Source organism: Lissotriton helveticus, chromosome 10 (genome assembly GCF_964261635.1).
Source record: "Lissotriton helveticus chromosome 10, aLisHel1.1, whole genome shotgun sequence".
Classification (NCBI taxonomy): Eukaryota; Metazoa; Chordata; class Amphibia; order Caudata; family Salamandridae; genus Lissotriton; species Lissotriton helveticus.
The window spans coordinates 269,509,947-269,537,093 of NC_136071.1; positions in this window are offsets into that span (position 1 = coordinate 269,509,947).

The following is a 27,147-nucleotide window of genomic DNA, read 5'->3' on the forward strand; positions in this document are numbered from 1 at the left end:
GCATGCCACATTGGTCTTGGCAAGCAGACAGGCACTGATGCTCTTGGATTCCCTGGGGGATGCCCCCTCATCCAGCAGAGAGAAAAGCAGGCATAGTCAGAACATTTTGCAGAGCTTCACCTGCTCCTACAGCATGTCTTGCTGCATGGCAGATTGCAATTTTGAGGTCTCAAACTCTCTTTCTTAAAGTTCATTTTCAGATGACAAATATGGTTTAGGGTCTGAGTCTTTGAAGTTTTCTGTTGGCGTTCGATTTTCGTTGAAGTGTCCACTCCTCTGTTTTCTCTTCCTCTTGAAAAGCAGCCTGATATCCCTACAACCCAGGCTATGGGAGTGACTAGAGTTCACACCTGGATGTCATCTACAGTGATATGTGCATTAAAAGGTTAGCCCAGTGCCCCTAGCCCTGTTCTTTATGATTCTCTTATCAGCCCCATCGCCTTCCTTAGGTGTGCCCAGGCCCCTTCCTTGTGACCTCTCACTGAATGAAAGAGCACCCTTTGAAGTTTACAGGAGATGCCTGACTCTCCCCTCTCCAGTGTGTCTCCCATCCATCTTACAGGAAAGTAGCAATGCACAAATCTGTCTTGGGGAATTTCTCTGCCTTAGTTCCATGTTTCTCCATGCAGGCCTGGTGGTCCCAAAATGGAACCCAGAGCCCTCCATGAATTGTACCATCCAGAGTCACACATAGACCCAGTGCATGTATATAGTTTACAGGCGCTGCACAGTACTGTATCCAACATGTACTGTATCACTCATAGGCACACATACATCCAGCAACTGCATTTAACATGTACTCACTGCCTAGTGCTGTGTCCTTCATGTACTGTGCCACTCATAGACACATGAATCCAGCATTTGCATTTAACATGCACACTCTGCACCCTTAATGTATTACACCACTTACAGGTACACATATACCCAGCACACACATTTTTCCAGCCCATACTGCACTGCACTACATTCTTTAGTTACTGTACCACTAATAGGCATACATACATCCAGTGCATGTATTTAACATGCAGGCAGTTCTCAGTACTGCATCAACCAAGCTGTATACTCTTCACAGGCACACATACACCCAGCACGGATACACTGCTCCTGCACTGTGCAGCACTTCACACCAAGCCAATTTAGGCCAATGGTGAGTTAAGCACATTGCAGTGGAACTTCAATATGAGTGAGCCTGTAGGTCTCACTCCAGTGACAGAGGTTAAACAGGACATGTTCACTCCAACTGATCAATAAGAACCACAGAGCAAGCGGGGCAGCGGCAGCGGTGTTTTTGTGTATGCCTAAACTGCCTAAACAACCTAAACCGTCTAACCCCCTAACCATTGATCTGCTATAGGTCCCGGCAGGAGCGTGACTGGGGTGGCTGAAGAGGTCACAGGTGTTGTGGAGGAGCGGGTCGGTCCTCGAACTGCTCCGTCGTGCCCCCCATACCAGCGCACCACACCGCACTGCTATTGCTGAGCTCATACATGAACCGGTGAGCTCCCGGCCCCAATCCCTGAGAGCTGGTGGCTTAGAGGAATTGTTTTAAGTTGCGGGCACACATGTGAGCTGCTCCCAACCCCACCTCCAGTAAGTGAGGGCGGGCCAGTCCCCTGAGGGATACACGGGTCCCAGCTGGTCCTGGCCCACTCTCGGATCCTGCTCTCTGGCTTTGCTTCTTCGTGTGCCGGTCACAGTTACTTGTCACAAGTACCACAATTGACTCAACTATCACAATAACTACCATAGTTGCTTTAACTGCTCTGCATCAGCAACCTCACCTGAGCGGAATCTGGGACTAACTGGAATCAGACCAATTGATGTTAACTGGTGGCAATCAACTGACCCCCTCCCCCCCTTAGCCCAAACACCCTCAACATCCAGAGGGACAGCAGGAAATCGCCGGAAATTACCAAAAACCAGCCTTGCTTTAGGCCATAGCTGCAGCCATAGTTGGTGGGACTAGCACTAGCAGACTCCACCGATCGAAGGAATCAGCGGGGATCAGTAGGACCAACAGCCACCAAAAACCAGCAACCAGTTGCAGGGTGAGTCCTTGGAGGAGAGGCTAGCGGTGGTGGGAGAAGAGCTTGATACCACTTCAGGAGCAGGAACCTACAGGTCCCAGAATTGCTTGCTGCCGCCACCACCACCACATGTCACCTTTGCGCCCGGATGTGCTTTATCAGCAGCTCAGGGCTCCCGCGAAGTCGGGCCTGGCCCATTCTCTTGGCTGGAGGAGAGCGGAGCTGGTGTAAAGGAAGGCATACACAATTTTTTCATCTGCAAAAGGGCACATACATCGCCATTGCTGGACAGTCTAGATTACGTAAGGGCCTCAGCTTTATCGTGAGTACTAACGACTGTTTGCAGATTGTTTAGTATTTGGGCACAGTATTTTGTACTTTCTTTAGAGGATTCTACCTAGTCGGTTACCATTGGAAAGAGGAAGTCAGCGCACACCGATAACTCTAACAGTAACAAGAGGGCTAATATTGACTCCTTCCTGGGGAAAGCGGTGGGGGCTATTTCAAAGGAAATTGATAAAGCAGAGAAGAGACTCTCTCTGGGTTCCACTGGGCCATCATTACTCCCACCTGGTGAAACCTCAGTCAGGGTAATTTTAATTCTCTAACCACAAGCTCCCAGATACATCAGGATTCCGCCACAGGTGCCTTAATGCCTGCTGCAGTAGATGACAGCCTTAATACCCCTCTCCTGTTCCAATTGGAAATGGCCTTAGGGTGACCTTAGCCCCAAAACAGGAAGTGGATTCGGGGGGTCGCCTGCATCCAAGAGGTCGCAGAAAGCCAAGAAGCGAAACAAGCCCTTTGGTAGAGGGGAGGAACCCGCAACATCATTAGCCTGACAGGCATAGGGGAATTCTGGAACTCTCCAAGGAAATACAATCACTGATTTGTTGACGGATCTGCTGTCGCAGCTTTGGGACAAACTTGACAAAGTACTGCCAGATTCTTGTTAGAGTGGAAATTATGTTGGACACTATTAATAAGGCGCCCCGGCACAAAATCCCCAGATACAAGCAGTACGATCTAGAGTGCCTTTGCAAACCATTTAAAAATGTAGGCCACTACCTAATACCCACCTAATGGAGAAAGGGGTTAAGATACATGAAGCGGTTCATGGCAGGGCTCCTCACAAATAGTTTAACACCCAAGCAAGTGGCATGGATAGGGGTAATGGGGAGCAGCACCCCTAGTTATGTGAGCACAAGACAGCTAGGGAAAGCTCAAATATTACAAATAATCTTGGTTTACCAGTAATTGATCTCCCTCCTACCTATTGTTCATATACTGTGGTTTTGGTTGGGGTACCAGGCTTGGGTACTCATAGTGAGGATGGAATCCACAGACAAATTAATCAATAAAGTGGTGCACTGGCTAGGCAGACATAGTAGATTCAATGTGACAGATCATAGCCACATTCTAATGGCCAGAAGGGTCTCTTGGATTGATCGGTTCAAGAAAACAATTGAGGGAGATAATGTCGTTGGCACATTTAGATTCCCAGAACTTGCATGCAATATTTTGAGACATTCTTCCCAGTTCCCCTTTTACGCTTCTGACATAAAACCATTCCCATTAGGTTTCATACCCCACAAACTAGCCAAGTTCTAGGCCTGTAAGGGGTTTTTGTGCCTTGGAGGGAATAGAGGTGACACCTAACGTCTATGCCCCCTATCGGATCTTAATGGCTTAGATTGACAAATAGAGGGTGCTGATAATAGTATAGCGCATGTTACGCTGATTGAAATATTAACACAAGAAAGCAAGCCATGCGCAAAGGAAGGCCAACCTACGAGTTGCTTAAATTCCATCAGCCCAATAGATTCCCATGGGGAAGCCATAGCCTCTTATACACCCTACAGGTTGGAACTCGGGAGAGATGTTATTTTGATTTACTGGAATGTGGCAGGCCTAGCCTCTAAATTTGAAAACAACAGGTGGATTCAATTTATAAGATCATTCAACATTATTTGTATTCAGTGTAGGAAAGTAGTATCTGCTTCTTATATTTACCCCCACTTGTTGCTCTTTTGCCACACTGTTTTTGGCTTAGTCTGACTGGGATCCTGCTATCCAGGACTCCAGTCTATCTGCCTTCTATTATAAATTGCAATGCATGTACTTTAGGTACACTCCAGATTGGATTCTGGTGTACCCTTATCAGCCCCTAGTATATGGTACACCATGATCCCAGGGCATAGGTACCCCAGAAGCCTCCAATCAGCTGCAGAATGTATTATGCCACCCATGAGAGTCCATCCAAATTGACACCACTGCCCTGCTACTGAAGACTGTGTAAGATGGTGCATGCACCACTTAGTGAGATATAGGTTCACTATATCTCTCTAAATCACTACACTGAAATACCTATCAGTCACCCCTATGGCAGGCCTCATCAATCCTGAAGGCAGAGTGCTGGGTTTTACGTGAGAGGGTGCCCCTGTATGAACAGAGCCCCTCTGCGACCTTTGGAGTCCATTCTCTGGGGTTGCCTGTGATGAGCCAGACATATATGTAAGTGCATTATAAACTTGAAGTAAATGCTAACTTTAAAACGACTGCTTAGAAATATGTCGTGTTTGGTGTCAAACACCTTGGAATCATACCTACACACTAGTAACTGGTGTGGGAGGTATGATTCCTCCCTTCCAGAACTACTACTGTGGATCACTGGTCTACCCGGTACCAGCTTTCTCGACCTGGGCAGCACAAAATGGATGATGCTATCCACAGACATGAGTCTGCCCTCCTGCTGCTGAGTCAAGCTCGCGCAGAGGAAGCATGACAATAGGCATCCTGTCACAGGGAGGTGTAACCACCTCCCAGACAGGATTTAGGGTATTGGGGCTGGGTGGGTGCACTCTCTGAGTGCCAGAAAGTCTGCACTGGGGGCACATTTGGTGTCCCTGTGCATAGTCCAGCTCAAACCAGTTCTGGGAGCCATTGGTTCCTGCGCTAGTGTGAAATTGGACAAAGGGCATGGGTGTAGCCACCCCTCTGTCCTGCCCCTCCCTTAGGAGGGTCCACAGAATCTTTCCAACGTCATACCATGGGCATAAAGTGGGTTACCTGGCTACAGGACTTTAGATTTTATCTGGACAAGATTCTGCTAAAAAGAAACCAAGTACTTCAACTGCCTGCATGATGCTGCAAAACTGAAGAATCTCCCTTGGAGTAAAGGAGTTACTCCCCTGCAAAAGCAGGCACCTGCACCCAGCTACCTGGTTTGCTTCTCCCAAGCTCCTGAGAACTCTGAAGATTTCAGCAACACAGGAGGTGGGTTCCCAAATGTCCCTGAGGTTGCTCTACCCTCTCAGCAATTCTGAGACTAGTTTCCCTCGTGGAGACCGTGCAACCCGAACCCCTGTGCACTGCATACTTTTGCAGTTGCATATGCTTAGTGACAATTCCTGAGCCTGTGCTTTGGACTCTGTGTTGTACTGACCCCAAGCAGTATTTGCACCAAAGATTTCCAACCTCCACTTCACGAGTGTCCTGTGGGCTGGTCCTTTGCATACTTGCTTGAGGTCTCCTCACAATCCTTGGTCTGTTGGCCTGTGGGTCCTATCTAGAGCCACTTTGTGAATTCTTGGGCTTATCTGGTTGCTCCAGATGTGCCTTGACTCTCCATAGCTTGGAGAGTCCCCTCGACCTTGCTGGTCCACGCCGTAACCTGTTTCCTCTCACCATGTGGGTTGCAGTTGCCAAGGCTTGTTGGTGATCCAGCCGGACCTCAACCCCTCAGCTCTCGACATCCTTCGTGGGACAGCTCCCCTCCAGATTCTGGTTGTCCTAGACATCTCCTGGTCCCCGTGGCTGCAGAGTCAAACAACTCTTCTTCTCTCCTGAAGCCCCCAACACCAGTGGGCATTCGAATCACCAGAAGTGGCCCAGACTCTTTCCCCTTTGCTTTCAGGTTCTTCTCACCTTGAACCCAGGCTTGGATTCCACCAGACACTCTTCACCTTCCTGGCAGCAGTACTTCTTTGCAGCTCTCTATTGAAAATGATGAAGGCTTCCGACACCACTTGACACCTATGCACCCGGCTCCTCTGGGATAGATAACACAGGTACCTCGATACTCACTGGTGGGTTGGCCTTAGAACCTCCTATGTTCCAAAGGGTTTTCCTGAAGTCCTCATAGAAATGTCCTTAACTTTTAATTTTCCAACCGCGACTTTCCCATAGAGTTGTACAGAGCACGCAGCTGTGTTTCCCCACTGTACCCATCCTCCTTGGGCTCCCTGTGTTACTCCTATGGGTGGTTCCTTGGGCTCCCAGTGATTCTACATCCTCTAGGTATTGTATCTACTGAAGTTGTGATTGTCATACCATTGTTTTAGTATATGGTTCGGTCTCCCCCTGGAGACCACTGTGTATTGTGCTATTTACAAATGTTCTATTGATTTCGTATTGGGTGCTTTATGTTCTAATCTTAGTGGAGATAGTTACATTAATAAACACATAATTTTTAGATAATTACTGTGTGGTTCTCCTTTCATTTAGTCATTTAGGAGGTGATATTCTGGTAAAACAAGCTGCTTTACATTCCTTCAAGATTAAGCCTGAAGGCTGCTCTCCATAGCTACCACTAGGATAGCTTTCAACAAATGTTATCTTTGACTTCATACATCATAAGGGTCCTGTGGACTGGTACAAGGTGCCCACTTTAATTAGTGGACAGCATATACCAACCCACCTTCTCACATTTAGGAGACCTGGGAAGTGGAAAATAATTTTTTTAAGGAAGGCTATAAGACATTCTTCCTCCCAGCAGAGGGCTCCACTTCGGGCAAAGCAAGGGTCTACTTATATTTATACTTCTTGGGCTCTGTGCATTTATGGAGTGATTGAATTGGGACTCCAAAGTGGCAGAAGGCCTTAAACTAGTGGTAGGGAGAGCGTTGCGGGTTACAATATTTACATTTTACAATGTTAAAAGTAACAAACAGGGCTCCTCCAGCCTGTCAGAGTTATCTAGACTCCTGGAATTGCTGCAGGGTGATGGTCTCCCTCTTGAGATCCTTATTCTGCTGGGAGACTTCAATTGTCATTTATGCCCTATTATCAGACAGAGCTCGCAAGACCTCCCCACATGCTTGGTTTCAGAGGAATTGTAAAAGGAGCATTCTCTAGATGGCCGTGAACTAAATGCCCTTTTAAACACTTACATTACATAAGGTACCTAACTCCCCTAACTGTGACCACCCACCATCTAATAAAGGATGGGGATGCGCTACAACCATTGACTTTATTTTTGTCTCATGATCAACCTCCTTTTAAAATGTTACATAGTCCCTTTAGCGACCACAGCCCTCTGAATCTGTGGCTTGAGGAATAGGGCACTAAGTGAGTTCCAGGTAGTAAGAATGAGGGCACAATAGCAACAACAGATCAGTTCAGTTCATTAAGTCTTTATTTCAATTGTAAAAATAATAAAATACATTGAAGTCAGTTAAAATTTGAAACAGATTAAAAATACAAAAGTTAAAAAAAACATAAGTCAAATACAGAACTGACATTAATGTAAGGGGACCAAAATAATAAGTGCATGCATTTAAATATTAATACTTCAAATCTAACTCGCTCTGGTACATTGTAAAGGTCATAAGTTTCAGATGATGTGATTTAAAATATAACGACCCAGCAATGTTTTGTGTACAGAGCGTTATTATAATACCAGAACACCTATAGCATTAATTTTGACATAAGCTGCCCTGCACTTTGGTGAGGACACTAGACCCTACAACAAGACTCAGCAGGATGGCAGAATCAACCTACCACACATTCCTTGAGAATGATAAAAATAAAGTTGAAACAGGTTATTGTTCCCTTAGTTTGTTAGCCCGAATGGCCCAGGCCCAACTCAAATGTTTTGCCATAGCAACAGCAATGGATTACTGGGTACATGTCTGCAGGATCCTTAGCACCTCCATGGCAAATCTTGTACCCAGAATGATACAAGTGGGCTTGAGTCATTTCGTCCTGGGTAACTTGTAAGCCAGCATACAAATAAGATGTGGGCAATTGATTCAATCTGTACTAAACACTAGGGGCACATTTCTGTCATAGGCGAGTGCCATCTACTTCTGAAAGCTTCAATCAGAAGGGAGCCTCCCCTAAACTGGTGATATAACTTTCTATCAAATGGTCTTCGAATAAAATCCCAATATGGTTCGAACCCAGGCTCATGTTTAATCATCAGGAAATTCCTGGACAAAGTGGGCCTTGTAATAGAGGAAAACCGCTTCATCTTGACCATGTCCCAAAAAACTGCCTTGAACTCCTTTTTTGATGGAAATGGGTTGGCTTCTGGGATCTCTCACAGAATGCGCATCCCAATTTCAGTCAGGATATTTTTTATGAACTGAAGCCATTTGATTTTACCAAGGCAGTCTACCCCCTGAAATCCAAAAGAGCATTGGCATACAGGGAAAGCTCAGGAGTAACCCAGAGCATTCTCCCAAAAACTTTAGGCCTAAATCGAGCTAAATCTTCAATGCAAAAGCAACCCAGGTCCAAAAATAAAGGCAACAATGGAGTGGATTGCGGCAAGCCCGTTAGTGGCATAACAAAAATTTATTTTGGGCAATAGCCAGAGGGGTTATATCCTCATGTTCCCAGAGTTCTGCGCCATATAGGATAGCAATAGTGACTTTAGAGTTATATATCTTGAGGGCGGAGGCTATTGGCTTGGTAAATGAAAGCCTTTGCTCTTTTATTAGGGCCCCAGCCAGCTGAGCATGTTTTAAGACTAGCATGTCAATCTGGGGCTTCCATTTTACCTTCCTACAAAGGGTTATCCCCAAATAGGAGAACACTTCGGTCTGTTCTAACAGGACATTGTTCATATACACTTTACCCTTGATGGCTTTATGCTTATGGAGTACCATGAACTTTGTCTTGTCCACATTAACCACCAACTCATGGTCACGACAAAACTCCTCGAACCGAGACAGGGCAACCTGTACCCCTGTTTGGGTCTTAGATAGGATCAAGGTGTTATCTGCGAACATGAGTAGGGGTATCTTCAAGCCCGCCAAGGTGGGAGCATCAGTGGAACATATGGAGTAGTACTGGATGACCTTGTCAATAAACAAAGAGAACAGGGTGGGTGCGAGGACACATCCTTGGCGCACACCCTTTAAGACGGGGAATCTATCCGTTACTTCACCATGTGTGCTCCAACGAACCTGTGCATAATTGGAGTCATGCAGTCTGACTAACATTGCTAGTAACTCCAATGGCATCCCCACGTCCAGGAAAACTCTCCACATTTTGTTGTGAGGGACCAAGTCAAATGCAGACTTAAGATCAATAAAAGCTGCATATAGTGTACCCCCTCCTAAAATAATTACCCGCCAGTAGATCATGACAAACCTGAGGACCTGCTCTATGGTGCTAGTATGGGGGCGAAAACCTGCCTGCAGAGGTGATAAGATCTCGTACTCCTTTATCCACAACTGGATTCTGCGCAGTACCAGCCTGGCGACGATTTTTTTAATAGAATCTATAAGGCTGATGGGCCTATAGTTGCCAGGCAGTGTGTGGTCACTCTTTTTATATACTGGTATTATAACTGATCCAAACCAGGTATCTGGGATAGATGTGCCACTGGCAATGGCATTAGCAAGGTTAAGTGATGTAAATAACCCAGTTGTCCTTATCGTAAACGAACAGGTCCGCTGGTACACAATCGAGGCCTTGGGCCCTTCCTCTCGAAATTAAAGAGAGGACTGACTCGACCTCAGAGTTGTTAAATGATAGGGTAGGTATCGAGGTGGGAATATGGAAATGTACCAAGTTGTTATTGGAGGCGGAGTACTGGACCTTATAATACGAGGCCCACTGTTCAGACGCAACATATTTAATAGGTGTATGAGGTGTCCTGCCGCTTCCCCACTTGACTAACTGCCAGAATTTTACCATGACTTTCTCATGGTTGGCTGTAAGCAAGTCAAGCCAACGATTGTCATCCCATTCCTTTTTGGCTTTTGATTGACTTGCGTTATATCTTGCCCTGGCAAGTTTAATTTCTCCCATGTTTTTAGATCTGATGGCCCTTGTCAGTAGTCAATATGCCTCTCTGCAGGATTTGTTGTACCAGGTAGCTGTAGTTATCTCTGACTTTCCCTTCCTTTGGCTGGAAATGATGAAAGTTGTTTGTAGGTTTAAAACTAAGTCACTGTAGATCTGGGGGTCAATGAGATTAATATCCTCCTGAGAGTCACAACTTTGGAGCAAGATATCGAGTGGGCAACCATAGCCTTTATCTTACCCAGGTCCCCTTCATTTCCCATAAGCTTAGACCATCTGACTCACCTTGTGTCGTTTGAAAGCTGCACTTCTGATGGTTTATTCTCAGCGTCCTTTTTGGGGATGTTTAATAAACCCGGGCCTTAATTGACAAGATTAGCAGTTCATGATTTCTTTCTGTGCACTCCTGTACCAGCATATCTTGGGGGGGGGGGCAGAATTCTACATTGAGGAGAATAAAGTCTATGCGACTACTCCTTATACCAATATTAAAGGTATGCCCCCCTTCCAGTCCGATTGGGACCTCCCATTTACTGCTCGCACTCCCCTTTCCAAGCACAGCCCTTTGAGTTGCAAAGCAGCTTCTGTCCATTTTTTAATTGGGATCATATCTAGGGACGGGATGTTCCACTGTGAATCTTCATCTGTACTTAGATTCCAATCTTCTAGATCCAGGGGTTCAAAGGTGCAGTTGAAATCTCCTGCAATTATCAAATTGCACTCATCCCTCTGGCTGTCCAAAAAAGTATGAAGGAGAGCGACTGTCTCGGAGCACCTCCCTTTTGGCAACCCTCTTGCGTAGATATTAATTATCAAAACGTCCAGAGTCGTAGGGCCATATTATCCGGACTGTCGATAGGAACCACATCGACCCTGTAACCCATTTGCTGTCTCACCCAGCATGTGCTGCCACCAATGGGTCTACCTTTCCGTCCCCCTTGGGCAGGTTTAGAAAAATTAAAAAACCCGTGGTAGTGAATCTGATCAATAGAGCAAGTCTCCTGGAATGCCCAGAAGTCATACTGATCGATAAAAGCTGCCCAATCACTTGATGCGGTTTTGGGCAGAAGCCCTGCAATATTCCAGGAGCCCACTGTCATGACAGACTTAAAGTGCCCTTGAGATGGACTTGTGGAAGGTGGATAGGGAAGAGGAGCATTCACAACCCCCTGGTCATCCAAGCTATAGAAGAGGTCTAGTAGAATGCATCCTACTGGGAAAGCCATGCCTTTCAGCCTCTCCTCCAAGCTCAATTCCACCTTAGTTACATGGACACCCTCAAAATATCCAGGGTTAATACCTAATGCATCCTGCTCTGTTGGAATATCCCTGATTTTAAAAGGATCGGGTGGGTAACAGATTAGTGTACCATTGCCATAGCCCTTGTGATCCCTATGTATGCCTGTCCCAGATGAAACGGAACAATCAAATGATTCATGTCAATCGATGTCTTCTAATGAAGTAAAAACATCGAGCCGATTGTTTAAGGGGACAGAGTAGTTATATTGGCCAAGTGTTTGGGAAGTCCCTCTCCATTCAGCACATCTAATAATATGTGTGGGACGATAAAAATACCCCAAAGGGAGAACAGAAATATCATTGCTGGCAACAAGGCCCCCTGCCCTCTCCAGAATATGCTGAACCAGACCAGGAGACCTAAAGCTTAGCACCACACAGTCACCCCTGAGGGACTTTTGGTACTTCCCTACCCATGGTACTCTGCGGACCATTTTAAATTCAGAGAACAATTGGTTTTTGATCCCTATCCTAGAGCTCAGCAGATGTAGTGCCTTGTTCCTCAGGTTTGGCCAATCCTCCTGTGCCTGCGATGCTAACTCAGGAACGTTACCTAGGACTACAGTGTAGGGAGTGGCTTACGGGGGTAGATGTAAAAACTTGGGAACATGCCAAGCACCTGCAGGTCGTTGTTGAGCAGAGCGTGTGTGAGTTTCTCTCGAAACATGCTGCAAGCCCGGCAAGCTACGCCACCCCGCAGCAAGGAGGCATGGTGACTTTCAGCAGGGGCTAGCTCAGTGGAATTGGGTACATTGGTTTCAGGCCCTCTATTGTGCAAACCCACCCCACCCACCTGAGATGTAATAACCCACCTCCCGTCTGGGTGTTGGAATTACTTGAGGAGCTGTAGGATATACCCTGCTCCATATTTGTGAGTCTATCTTGTATCATGCACAATTTTTGCAACAAGGGGTCAATTACATTTTTATTTCCTGCACTATCCGTGAATAGAATATTCCCTCGTTAAATATAGGTGGATTATCAACGACATGGCCGGGAAGACCATCACTAGTGGAAGCTGAAGTGGTTTGACAGCACCCACCACACCCCCTTATGGCTGCCTTCCGTTTGACTTTCCCTGGTGGTTGGGCGATAGCCTTCAATGAGCCCCGAGCTTTCCTTTTCTTCGTGGGTGGTTCCCCTCTTTCAACCTGAATTGCTTTCTTGCTCCTTGTTGTGACCATTGTTATGCCCGAGTGAGAAAATGGGCTAGATGGAGTGGATGGACATGGGGCGATGAAAACTGGTGTATGCTGACTTAAAGTCGAGGAGGGTATGGCAGAGGGTTTATCTAATTGTGTTAGTACGGTGGGGAGAGCCAAATTTCCGTTAATTAGGGGCATTTGAGGTTCTAAAGATAACCTGCACTCAGTTAACTGGATCTGATGAATCAGCCTCAGATTTTGCCCTGGTCAAGAAGGCATCAAGGGTTCTGACAACGCCCCTCCCACACCGCCTTATGTTTGCTCGGTGGACCAGCCCCCACAGGTGGCATAGTTATGAAACAAAGAGACTATACAGTACCATGCAATAAAGAAGTCAGGTGTACGTAAGGTGGCCCAGCCCAGCCTCCTCCAGTCTCTGACAGGTTCAGATGGGCCTGCCCTTGGCCCGGGCTTGTGCTGCGCTGCGGGGGCTCTGGTCGCTCTTATGCGCCTCCTTGTGCCCCAGGCGCAAGGCTAGCTGGGAGGTGTAGTCACCTACTTCCCAGCAGCAGCGCGGGTGATGTAGGCAGAGTTCCTCATTGCAGGGGGCACGCTCACAGGCTCAGTGGGCTCCCCTTAAGTGCAGACTTCCTCGTTATGGCGACAGGTCAAGGCAAGGTAAGGAAACAGAAATGGGCTCCCGCGCTGCGGGGGCCCCGGTCGCTCCTAAGCGCCTCCTGGCGCTCCCTCGTAACGTCCCTGGCGCAAGGCTAGCTGGGAGGTGTGGTCACCTACCTCCTAGCAGCAGCGTGGGTGATGTAGGCAGAGTTCCTGGGCTAGTTGGGCTCCCCTGAAGTGCAGGCTCCCTCATTATAGCAACAGGTCAAGGTTAGGAAACTGAAACGGGCTCCCAACAACAGGTCAGGGGAGGCACCTGCGGTGGTCTCAGGTGGATACTAATGTTTTTAACCACTCACTGTGTAAATTGAGGTAACAGGAGTTTTTAAAGTGTTTAGATATGTCAGCCACAGAAGGGTATATAGTTAGTTCATTTATTGTCTTTGCCCAGTCAGTTGCTACTTTGCTAACCGTACCAGTAGCGTCTACTTCCTCGGATATCCCGAGATGGTTTCACAGTGGGTGCTCCAAGGCACTCAATAACCTTAAGATGGCCCTGAAACTGACTCTCCGTAACAGATCCTGGGTGGCCAGTTGCCGAAGTAATTATAAAAGGGGCCTCAAGGAACGGAGGTCCCTGTTACAAAAACAAGGCTGGTATGAGCTGATACAAGCAAGAAAATTAAAAGATAGTACTCTCTTCTGAAAGGTCATTAAAAGTCCTTGTTTTTCTGAACCGGACAAATTGAATTTATGTCACCATATTACTTCGGTCAAATGGAAGGTTCAAGGGTGTTTATAACCACGGTGATGGAGAGAGATTTACTAATGAATTACAGCCCTTTCCATGCGAGGTACCTATTAACATCCTCCTCGAGGAGGTTAGCATCGGCATCGAGGGACTGTCTCAGAACAAGGCCCCAGGACCAGGTAGGATCCCTCCGGATATGTACCAGGACAATATTGATGTGTGGGCCGTGGTCCTGACCAGGGTATTAAATGCTTCACTATCATCATCTATGCCTCCCTCATGGTCTACTGCTACTATTGTCCCGATCTTCAAGAAGGGAGATAGTGATAATCCTCACTGTTACCGCCCTATATCCTTGATCGACTCTACTGTTAAGGTTTTGGGTCAGGTTTTATTAAACAGGCTTTCTGAGTGGGCAGACAAAAATCAAATCCTTTCTGAGGTCCAATATGGCTTCCGTATAGGCAAATCTACAGTAGATCACTGTCTGAATCTTTATCTTTTGATTTAAAAATATACAATCACCAAAGCGGGACCATCCTACTTGGGTTTTATGGACCTCACTGCAGCATTCGATAGAGTGAATCTTAACAAATTGTGGCTGCTACTTGGACAGCTAGGAGTTGAGGCAGCAAATATAAAAGTTTTAATGACTCTTTACACCCATACCACAGTTGCAGTTAGATTCACTCAAGAAGGGGGACCCACTGATAATTTTAAGTGCACTAGAGGGGTGTGTCAAGGGTGTATTATTGCCCCTTTTTTGTTCACCTTATATATTAATGGATTAGAATCTGCCCTGATATCCCTACAAGCCGATACACCAGGAATAGGCAGGAGATCAGTTAAATCCTGCTGTATGCGGACGACGGTGTTCTCATAGTGCTTACACCTAGGGCGCTGCAAATCCTAATTTGACCTGTCCCCTATGTTTACTAAATCATTTGTGATGGAGCTAGGTTGTCGAGGGACTAGATCTAAAACCTATAAGGCAGGCCCTCTTAGTCTAGCCAATGTCTATGCTTTCCGATACCTTAGCGTCTTATTCGATGCCAAATTAAATTGGAAACATTTAAAGGAGGAGAAGCTAAGGGATATGAAAAAACTCCTTGGGAGCTATTGCACATTATGCACACATATTAGGCACATGGTCTCCGGGGGTGATTTTAAAATTATATCAGTCTTTTGGCATCTCCAAGGTCCAGTATGGGAGTGTGATGTGGGTGTACATGGCGGTCAATAAATTACAGATGGCACAAAATACATTTTTAAGATGGATTTTGAAAGTCCCTCAGGGAGCCCCCACTTACTATGTACATGAGGAACTAGGGACCAAGTATATAAGTGACCTAATTGCGGGTAAACCCTTGGTGTGTTGGGTGAATGTCTGGTCCAATTAGGAGGCATTGCAGACTGTGAAGGCATGGAGCTCAGTAAACCCACGGTAAGGGGACTTGTTCTATTCAAATCAGTACAAGGCATGGCGACTTATCTCGCCATTTTACCTGGTGCCCATGATAGATTTTTCATCACCAGTTTTAGATTAAATATGTTCCATCATTTAGTGGCCTCTCCTTCAGGCTTTGCTTTATGTGTAGAAGATAGAGGCCCTGTCGCTGCGACAACAGGATACTCTACATTTTGTATTTTTATGTAAATATTTTACCTATCCTAGGCGATTGTATCTTAAACCTTATTTAAAAGAATTGGGATTCAGGCATGCTCATCTAGCCCTCTTGTGTTTGCAACTTTTGCCTAATGTTTGCACACTTTTTGTTGTCACAAATTTTTTAAGAGCAGTATTAAGATCGAGTAATTCGAGACATGATTGATGGACCCCCGCTATTTTGCACAGTGAATATATATTGTTTTAATGGATTTGTTACTGAATTTTTATCTTTGTACCTTTTATAGCTGTGATTACTGCAGAATAAAGATTATTATTATTATTACTATTATTATTATTATTATTATTACTGATCACTACATTGTATGCTGCCACCCCTGAGCCCGTGCTACTTAACTCCTGGTGAAGGCAGTAGCTTTCCATCACTATGAGGGTAGCCCTTTGGGCGCCCCTCCTGGTCCTGCAAGACCACAATCCGTGAGACAGGCCTATGTCATGACATGCAAGCATTATCTGTGTTAGCCCCAGCCAACAAAAATCAGCATAAGGGATCCAGACATCAGTAAAGTTGGGAACTCAGGGCAGGAGTGCATGTCCATTATCATGAAGAGGACTTTTCCGTCCAAACAAAAAATATACCAGTGTAGGTTCATGAATGAAACAGAAGCGCAATCAACAGTCAGAGAAGAGTGATTGGCTCTATTGTTGCTCCTAATATCAGCTAATTGTGATTTCTCTTGTTTATATTTTGGAGCTACTTTTGCTTTTCTGTTTTTGCTGACTCATCAGAACCATCTATTGCCTTGTTTTTATTACACTGACATACTTTTAGCTTGTCAATTTTTACTTGCCTTCACCATTCACTTGTTGGAAGTAAATTAGTGTGAGGATATTATGTTGATAGTCACTGATTTTACACACATCTGATAGTGTCTTCTAACTACATATTCCTCTCATTGTGGATTTCTCAAGACATCAGACTGAAACTGAAAACATTTGTAGCAATTCTGTTGTGTGTCAGTAGGTGGTATTGTGCGAATCCATGACAGATCCGTCCTGCCGCAAATATCACTTCGGCACACCTAAATATGCACCACCTCATTACACCTATGCCTATGTTCCTTTCTTCCTGCTGACAAAATCCTGGAATTTTCAAATGCAGTCTTATCCGCCAGAGACTCTTTTCCTTCAAAACAAAAAAAACTACAGTGTGCATCATGTCACCCCCTAATCAACAGGCCTCAAGCCGGGCTGTGCCTGTAATCAACAGATGTCTGTTTCTGACACCCACAACAACCGCCTCTGGTGCCTTGGCACCAAACATGACTCAACATTATGGGATTGCTGTGTCCCAAAATAATTAGGAAGGCCATTTGAGATCGAGAGGCCAAGCCTGACATTGTCAAACTGAGGAAGGTGAAGACACGTGTGAGAAATTGTGTTGTTGGTTGAAGGTGGACATTAGCTCTACTCAAGCACCTGCCACAATCCTTGTCAGGGTGACAACAAAAAGTCACAACATTAATTTGTGCTTAGTCAGCTGATATTGTCACAAACGTAGTCAGGCTTAACTTAGTGGCAATGTGTAAGTATTTATACAATACTTAAACAGTAATAAAGTGAAAACACAGCTCAAGAAAAATTCCACACCAATTTAGAAAAATAGAGTACATTTTAATAAAACATTTGACACCAAAACACAAATATCCAGTCATTAGAACCTGTGCTAGGATTGTTTTTAAAGTTTAAAGTGGAAAATAGTGCCTAAAGATCAAAGCACCAACCGCAGACATCTAGTAATGTGAAACCGTGGCAAATTTTAATGTTATGGCTGACCCCGATGGGTCATTATTCGGATGCATGAAGTGGATTGCGCCCGGTCTCCGCTTACCTTTGCACTTAGAAGAAATTTCGGAAGAAAATGTTTGAGAAAGGTAATGTCAGCAGTGCAAGGCAGCTGGTGGTGTTTGAGGAGGAGGAATCATCATATGGAGCTGCTGGACGACATGGTGGTGAATAGTCCTACTCTCTAATTTACTCTCTTTTTTGGAAGTTAAAAATCTCCAGCCGGACAAATCTGCAGGCTGCAGCTGACAAGGCTCCACAAGGCCAGATACTATCCTATGATGAACCACTGCTATTTTAAATGAACTCAATTTTTCAAACTTCAATAAATTAAATGTATTAAACAAATACACTTTTTTTGCATTCTTTTTTTTTATTACAAAGTATTTTATTAATTTTTATAGACAAGAGATTAGAATTTCTGTTGCAAGGTTAGCCATACATAGTTTGTACAACAGTGTTAACAGTCACTTCGCAACATACGCTTAGCTAACCCCACCTGACGTGGTTTAGTGAGAACAAGAAAAAAGATGATAGAAAAAAAGCAGGAGCGAAAGGGGTGAAAGAAGGACACTAGAAATGCTCAGTAATTGTGAGTCACACGATAAAGTTAAAAAATAAACGTGTTAGCTCTTTCGTCATATTCATGAATAAACATAAAAAAAGGGACTAACTGACGCAGACCACTGCCTCGACATACCTTATTACGCGCTTCCAGATTTGTAGGAATTTGTAGGAATCTTCAGCAACCAAGACAACAGTCAGCAATGTTTCAAACCCAATGCCCTTCCCAGCAGGTCCTCCTCCTACGTCACCATGATGGTGTTGCACTGCAAGCTGGTTCCATAGCTGTGTCCAGGAAGGTGAGAGTCAGAGAGTCCACGCACAGCAACATTTTGAACATGACGGTGTGGGTCTTCGAGCTGATTCAGTAGCAGTGTCAAGGAAGGTTAGAGTCTGCTGGCTCATTTCATTTATCCTTTAAATGATGCATCAACCTTCAAACCATTACAAATAATATCGTTTAATTTATTATAATAGTATATTTGTTGTAATGGTTTGCGGGGTGAAAGTTGATGCGGGGTAAAAGTAATCGTAATGGTTTACAATGCGTTTAAATGGCATGCGGTGTAAAATTATTAGACGTATAGGATTCATTGTAAATCGTATTTACCCATTCAGTTATATTGTTTATCGTAGATTTTTGTGTGAAACCGTGTCCTCCAAAAGGTGACTTTGCGATGTGGCCATTATTTTCTCTGTGATTGGTATTCTTTATTTTTTTATTCTATTTTAGATTACTTCACCCTGTCATCTTCATTTGGAAATTTCAGAGTTGTGATATTTGCAGGTATATGGTGCTGTTTTCAACTACAAAGGGAACCTGGTTTGATCCTGGGAAAGACAGGCACAGGCTTTGGGTGTACAAATCTGGTACCAAGGAAACTTGCACTGTGATTGAATTTAAGATTTAAGGATTAGATTGGACTTGTTTTTATCATGTATTGGCACTAAAGCAATATGTGTGCTATCATTAGCTCAAACAACATGTGGTAGGGGAGCAAAATCATGGTAATCTCCCTTCACATAGGCAAAATCCTCATTGTATGTGAGGTGTATGTAGCTGCTAATGTGTGTCATCATTGTAGACATACTTCTCCTTATGTGAGCCCGAAGTTCTGGCTACAGCTGATGACATGCCTGAATGATCATTTGCCTATTTAGTCTGATTGTTCAGAATATATAGCCTTCATCCATATTGGTAAGGTCTGGAACTGGAAATGTAAAAACTTGCACTGAGTATCTATGACAAGTATGGATTGTAGTGTTGACAGAAAATTTGTGGTCAAATGGGACGAACAGAGTAGTAGATGACATTATGGTATTATTCTATTGGGAGTAGTGATCAGGAACTTGAGAAATACATTATGTCATTGCAAATTATTTATGATAAGACATTCCTTTGATATTTTTCAAAGTAAAGTTATGATAACATAAGACAATTGCATTGATAGAGTTGAGATCTACCACACCAGTCTATGAGTAATAGTTTTTTTTATGAATTAAATTTGAAGAAATAAAACAGGGTGAAAATGAGGTATCAAACTAAAAAGTGAAGACATCAGTCATGGTGGAAGAAACCATAGTTGGAGAGCAAAAATAGTTTGAAGTCCAAAGGTCAATATGCAACTGGCTCAGAAAGGCAAATGTGTCCAGAAATAGTCCACAGAGTGAGTGTGTAGGCACACACTAGATGACATTAGTATCAGCATTTCTTGCTGGTGGTGTCAGAGGTTTTGCCATCCTGACTTCCTGGTAATGTGGGTGGGCATCTCCTCCTGTGTATGGGGGGAGATCCACAGTTGCAGGGCCTGGGGTGTTGGCAGGTGGTTCTTCCTGTGCCAGAGTCTCACTTTCTGTGGCTGCGGTAAATGTAGAATGGCCAAATGGTAATGGACCAGAGGAAGAGGTAGGTGGTATTTGGATACCCCTGCACATATGGGTGCTAATGTCCTGCAGCACCCCAGTCAGGGAGCCCATATTGGAGTTGTGAGCCTCCATCTGATAATTGAGCTTCCTCTGCACCTGCTTCATCTCCCTGAGCATGCTCAGGACCTGGCCCATCATATCTTGTGACTATTGATAGGCTCCCAAGACTTGGTTGATTATGGTCTGGGTGATGGTGATCCCAGTGTCCTCACTATGCTGACCCACATTATCCCTCCCACAACCACTAATCGGCTTGTTCCTGGGTGAACTAGAGCTGATGGTGCTGTGATCTCACCATCACCCAAGACTGGAGTGCACACGATCAGTGTCACAGTGGTAAGGTGTTGCAGGTGGGGTGGGAAGTGTTGTTTTGGGTACAGTGAGTGTCACTGAAGATGTTTGCCCAGACTGACCAGATGTAACAGGCTCCTCGTTGTCCTCCAGATTACTCACTGATGGCTTGACTCTGGGCTGGAGTGGTGTTCTCCTCAATGGCAGATTTCTGGCCATGTGCTCTGCCAGTAAGACCTAATAAGAAATTGAGAACATTTATATTAGTAAAAATGTGTATTGTACAATCAAATCTTTTAAGATAAACAATGTAGATACCTCGAAGCCAAAATAGGTAGAGATTATTGTGATGATAGCTTTCAGTGGTATTGCACATATTACCCTAACATTTAGCAACTACAAACAGCACAACTTCAAATAAACAGGCAAAAATATGTTCCTGAAATGTTCATGAAGTTATTAGGACGTATACCTAAAATATACCAACCATTCAGGCCAACAAGTGGAGAGGTGAAGGGTGGGAGGGGTGGTTGGCATTAAAAATCATGTTAACAGTACAAAGTCAATTTTTGCAAGTACCACTTATATTCAGCATAGTAATTAACATACCTTACAATTTTAGTGTCAACACAGTTTAATTTGTGAAACTCATGACATCAATTCAATTGTTTGAGAAGAACAGGACAAAATTCAGAAAACAACGCAAACCATTTTCAGAACAGATCATTGAATAAGGATTGATAACTATGTGACACTGTACCATATGATGAAATATGATAGACAAGAGAGAATAAGCAATATAACATACAGGGCATTATGGTGGTTGTAGTCATCTTAAAGTCAATTTACCAACACTTGCAAAATGGACACTGGGTCATACCTGTGGAAAATATGCAGTGCAAAGGATCCATACACTTACACTTTGACACACATATGGGTAACAGGCTATTTGATGTGGTTACAGTAACAGCCACCATAACATCACATGGCATGTAATGGAGATTGACACTTGTAATCTGGGATGAAACACAATAGATTCATGAAAGCAATCTAAATGATCTGAAAGTGATAATTCGAGGTTTCTATATTATGAAACAAAGTGCAGCACACATTAGCAACAGCTAAATTCAAAGCAAACAGGACATTGAGGTTTAGTTTGAGATTGTAAAGTGTAGCTTCCCATACTCCACTCAACCAGGTATTCCTGTTAAGCCTTCAGGATTTAGGATCTGCAAGACCTTCTCCTCCCAGGGCATGAGTTGTAAGTTGGACCCCTGAGATTCACCAAGAGTCCTCCAGGCCTCCATGTGACGCTTGGAGGGTCCTATGTACAAGGGTGGCTTGTTTTTGCTTTTTCCATGTGTGCTGCCTTGTGCAGCACACGTGGAAAATCCAAAACGCCAAGGTTTGTTTATGTAGAGGAAGGTGTCCCTTCCTGTACATGAACAAACCTTTAAAAAAATGCCTTTTTTTTGTAACTGTCATGTGTGCTGCACGAAGCAGCACACATGAAATGTACAAAATAGCATTTTAGAATTGTTTATGTGCAGGAAGGGACACCTTCCTACACATAAACAATCCTCCCCTGCACACCGACACCCTTGTACTCTGGTGTAAGGGCACCTGCGTTGTTGCTAAGTTGGCAAACTTAGCGCCATTGCAGGGGGAAACGAAAGGCTACACCTCATTGTAGTAAATATGGTGTAGTAAATATTGTGCAGCCTTGCGTTTTCAAAACGGCTAAGCTTCAGTGTACATATCCCCCTCAGTGTTTTAAAGTGGATATATAGCCAGTAGTTGGTCTGTATATATGTATGGGTACTTTGGGTAGTATGTCTTTAAGGATTTTGCTGTAGGTTCTTGGGAGCTAGTGCTTGCCTGTCTTGTAAAATTTCTCTAACTTCTATTTCCATCACATTCGAGGGGTGATTGTGCTCTTTCACATTAATTAAAAAAATATCCTTTTTTGTTGCCCTCCTGAAGCATGCATTTGAATAATATTTAGTACATTTCCAATTCATAGTTTCTTTTGATGTATTTTCTTGGCTATAGGTGCATCCCATAAGATTTAATAATGGCTTTCCTTTCTGTGAGGTGATATATTTGGCCTCTTCTGTCACTGTATCTGTAAATAGTTTTACTGTATGAATATATATTATAATTTAAATGTTGCATCTTTGTTATTGTCATGTTAAAAAATTCAGGGGCCCGATGTAGGTAAATCTGATTTACCGACTCTAGAATACCAGATTTTACCGATTCGGTATTCTAGATTCGGTAAATCAGATGTAGGATAAAATTCGGTAATTTTTACCGAATCTGTATGATTCTGTAATTACCGAATCGGTATTTACCGATTCGGTAATTGCCATTGATTCCTATGGGCCTTGTAGGAACTGATGGCAATTACCAAATCAGTAAATACCGATTCGGTAAAATTACCGAATTGACAAGGGGGACAGGGTGTCACCCTGATGCACCCCTGATTCAGACTTGTGTGCCATGTGACACACATACATGCCCTCAGGGCATGTATGTGTGCCACATGGCACAGGGGTACATGCACATGGGTACATGCACAGCTGTGCATGTACACAGGAATTCGTTATTTACCATGCAATAGTATTACATGGTAAATAACGAATTCTTAGGGGCCTGTGGCACTGTTTCCAGTACCACCTACATATAGATTTATCGATTCGGTATATTTACTGAATCTGTATTTTATAGAATCGGTAAAATTACCGAATCGGTAAATTTACCGATTCTGTAAAATATAGGCCCCCTACACCTCAATTACCAAATACCGGTCGGTAACGGCCGAAATCGGCCGTTACCGACCGGTATTTGGTGACCTACATCTGGCCCTTAGTTATTTGTTTACTTTCTTGCATGTTTTGTTGAGATGTTTTGGAGGGTTTTGAAGCTTTTCTTTTGAGCTTGTTTTACCGTGGAGCTGAGTTTTCTGTTGAAAGAGAAAAAGAAGTTACATTATTCAAATATGGTATTTTGTTGCAAGTTTGTCAAGGTTTAGGGAGCTAGGTTTATTTACGGTTGTTCAGAGGGAGATTTTTTTATTAATTATTTATGCATTCTTACTTTATTATCCATTCTCGATGCTGTGTTGTAGTTGATATTTTCGGCAGTTTGTTGGTTGTGAAATTGGTTTTCTTTTCTTCTAGGTAGTCTATGTAAAAAGATAACAATTACTGAGTGTGTTAGTATTTGTTTGTTAAATTATAAATCTTTTAGCTTAAGAACAGTTAGGGGTCGATTAGGATCGCGGTTTTTCCGCATCCTCGGGGCCGGCGGAAGGCACCGCCGGCCCAGAGGATGCGGAAAAACCGCAGCGGACTGACCAAAGACCCACCGCCACATTAGGATGGCTGGTGGGTCCTGGTTTCCGTCCGCAGCTTTTCCGCCGCGGCTGGCTTACAACCGCGGCGGAAAAGCTCTAATATGGTGATGGTGTCTGTCAGACACCGTCCACCATATTAGGATGGCCTGTAAAGTATGCCTTTCCGCGGCGGGTTTTCCGCCGTGGAAAAACATACGGAACTTCACTGCGGGGCCCGTTGCGGGCCCCCTAGGTGAAGGGGGGGTGGGGGGTGCACATGGGGGGTACCTATGGTACCCCCCTGCATTTGCATGCAGAAAGCGGCAGGCACCGCGCGGTGCCTGCCTCTTACTGCATGCAAATGCAATGCGTGCATTTTTAACATTGCGGCGGGTGCAGCTTGAAGCTCCACCCGCCGCAATGTTAACAATAGAGGATGTGACCGCAACCCTTGCGGTCACATCCTAATTGCACAGGAGGGAACTCCGCATGCCATGCGGAGGTTCCCTCCTGCTCTGGGGTCGTGGACGGACGCAAGTCCGTCCGCGATCCTAATGACCCCCTAAATTTTTAGTTTAAACATAAGCATCATTTACTTGAATATGTAGTTGATGAGATGCATTATTTCTTTTTTAATAACTTTAAGTGAAAATCTGGCGGAGTTTCCTCCTCTTGCAGCATTTGTCATTTTTGGAGTATTTAGTTGTTTTAATTAGTGTGCCTTTTATATTGGCAGTTTAATTTATTTATTTGATATTATTGGTTGTTTTAGTATAGCTTGAATTTTTTTCATCAGTTGAGTCCCTGTTTGGGAAAAGCTAATTTATGTTTTATATATACACAGTCAGACAGGGCATAAATCTAGCTCCCCAGGATATAATTAGTCACAAAGAAATAAAATATCCAAGAAAGAAGTAACTCAAAAAGATAGATTCACCAAAAATCAAAAATATATTTCCACTACAATGTTTCAGCTTCCGCCTTCCTTAGGTAGTATGAGATGGTTTGCTCAGTGGCTGCACAGATGACACAGCTGAATGTTCAAAAAGCCTCACGGGTGAAGATTCCATTTGGAATGTGAAATGAATGCAGTCCTGAGAGCGCTTGAGATATGCCGCAATCAGGTGGTATTGTCAGTAATTTTCAGTCCATCGGGATGCAGTGCTCTTTAGTGTATCCATCTGAGTCATTTCTTTCTTGGATATATATATAAGTCCCAAGAATCATTGCGAGGACCTACTATAGGTGGCCCACCAGGGGGCTGAAATTAATATGAAGGACGGAAATGACTTTGTGGTTTTTAGATGCCGTGAGTTTATCCTTTGACAAAGGTCGAAGACGACCAAAACGCGTCAGGAAAAGGCAAGAAATAAAATAATTGTATCAACAATCACTGTTGGGAGTGCGGCTCAATTTCCTTTTGAGGCGGGATTTCGGTTAATATTTAACGGCGTGGTTCAGCCGTAGAAGAACGCACCGCCAGTGAGAGCGCCGCTACTGCCCAAACATGACCCATTTTGTTGAAGGTGAAAACGCCAAAGGACAGTTTGTGCGCCGCCGGAGACTGGCTCCGGAATGGTCTCCTCTGCATTTTTTTAAAGTGAATTTGCGACAGAGCAAACAGTGAATACAAACAAACTTTAATATTTACAATGAAAGAGGCATCACCCACCGGAGGGTTGAATTGCAAACTACAAGTCCCAAGAATCATTGCGAGGACCTACTATAGGTGGCCCACCAGGGGGCTGAAATTAATATGAAGGACGGAAATGACTTTGTGGTTTTTAGATGCTGTGAGATTATCCTTTGACAAAGGTCGAAGACGACCGAAACTCGTCAGGAAAAGGCAAGAAATAAAATAAATGTATCAACAATCACTGTTGGGAGTGCGGCTCAATTTCCTTTTGAGGAGGGATTTCGGTTAATATTTAACGGCGTGGTTCAGCCGTAGAAGAACGCACCGCCAGTGAGAGCGCCGCTACTGCCCGAACATGAACCATTTTGTTGAAGGTGAAAACGCCAAAGGACAGTTTGTGCGCCGCCGGAGACTGGCTCCGGAATGGTCTCCTCTGCATTTTTTTAAAGTGAATTTGCGACGGAGCAAACAGTGAATACAAACAAACTTTAATATTTACAATAAAAGAGGCAACACCCACCGGAGTGTTGAATTGCAAACTACAAGTCCCAAGAATCATTGCGAGGACCTACTATAGGTGGCCCACCAGGGGGCTGAAATTAATATGAAGGACGGAAATGACTTTGTGGTTTTTAGATGCCGTGAGATTATCCTTTGACAAAGGTCAAAGACGACCGAAACGCACCAGGAAAAGGCAAGAAATAAAATAATTGTATCAACAATCACTGTTGGGAGTGCGGCTCAATTTCCTTTTGAGGAGGGATTTCGTTTAATATTTAACGGCGTGGTTCAGCCGTAGAAGAACGCACCGCCAGTGAGAGCGCCGTTACTGCCCGAACATGAACCATTTTGTTGAAGGTGAAAACGCCAAAGGACAGTTTGTGCGCCGCCGGAGACTGGCTCCGGAATGGTCTCCTCTGCATTTGTTTAAAGTGAATTTGCGATGGAGCAAACAGTGAATACAAACAAACTTTAATATTTACAATAAAAGAGGCATCACCCACCGGAGGGTTGAATTGCAAACTACAAGTCCCAAGAATCATTGCGAGGACCTACTATAGGTGGCCCACCAGGGGGCTGAAATTAATATGAAGGACGGAAATGACTTTGTGGTTTTTAGATGCCGTGAGATTATCCTTTGACAAAGGTCAAAGACGACCGAAACGCGTCAGGAAAAGGCAAGAAATAAAAGAATTGTATCAACAATCACTGTTGGGAGTGCGGCTCAATTTCCTTTTGAGGAGGGATGTTGGTTAATATTTAACGGCGTGGTTCAGCCGTAGAAGAACGCTCCGCCAGTGAGAGCACTGCTACTGCCCGAACATCAACCATTTTGTTGAAGGTGAAAACGCCAAAGGAAAGTTTGTGCGCCGCCGGAGACTGGCTCCGGAATGGTCACCTCTGCATTTTTTGAAAGTGAATTTGCGACGGAGCAAACAGTGAATACAAACAAACTTTAATATTTACAATAAAAGTGGCAACACCCACCGGAGTGTTGAATTGCAAACTACAAGTCCCAAGAATCATTGCGGGGACCTACTATAGGTGGCCCACCAGGGGGCTGAAATTAATATGAAGGACGGAAATGACTTTGTGGTTTTTAGATGCCGTGAGATTATCCTTTGACAAAGGTCGAAGACGACCGAAACGCGCCAGGAAAAGGCAAGAAATAAAATAATTGTATCAACAATCACTGTTAGGAGTGCGGCTCAATTTCCTTTTGAGGAGGGATTTCGTTTAATATTTAACGGCGTGGTTCAGCCGTAGAAGAACGCACCGCCAGTGAGAGCGCCGTTACTGCCCGAACATGAACCATTTTGTTGAAGGTGAAAACGCCAAAGGACAGTTTGTGCGCCGCCGGAGACTGGCTCCGGAATGGTCTCCTCTGCATTTGTTTAAAGTGAATTTGCGATGGAGCAAACAGTGAATACAAACAAACTTTAATATTTACAATAAAAGAGGCATCACCCACCGGAGGGTTGAATTGCAAACTAAAAGTCCCAAGAATCATTGCGGGGACCTACTATAGGTGGCCCACCAGGGGGCT